Here is a 426-nt window from a genome sequence, read left to right on the forward strand (position 1 = left end):
TATTTACCGCTTCTTGAATGTAGTGGCATTTTCGATTCAGCAATTTGGACTTAGCCTTGTAATTACCCCCATTAGCCAGTCTTACCGCATTCAAATTATCGGATCTTAACTCCTTGACTATTATTTCTGTTGATATAATCTCCTGTATCAGATTGCGTGCCCATACCACCTCCTTCAGTCCTTCTAACATAGCTTCCATTTCGCCCTCAGTTGTAGACAGTGCAACTGTTGATTGTTTTCTGCTCCTCCAATGAATCAGGTCCCCATTCCAGTATAACAACATTCCAGAGAAAGACTTGGCGTCTTTAGTCCGATCCCATGAAGCATCAGTTTCACATTCAATCATCTGAATCGAACTTTTCTTTCTATATTCCAGACGATAATCCATTGTCCCCTTTAAATAACGCAGAATTCGTTTCAGTGAAG

Source organism: Odontomachus brunneus, unplaced genomic scaffold (assembly GCF_010583005.1).
Source record: "Odontomachus brunneus isolate Ranch 3 - 2012 unplaced genomic scaffold, Obru_v1 Obru_scaffold_181, whole genome shotgun sequence".
Lineage (NCBI taxonomy): Eukaryota > Metazoa > Arthropoda > Insecta > Hymenoptera > Formicidae > Odontomachus > Odontomachus brunneus.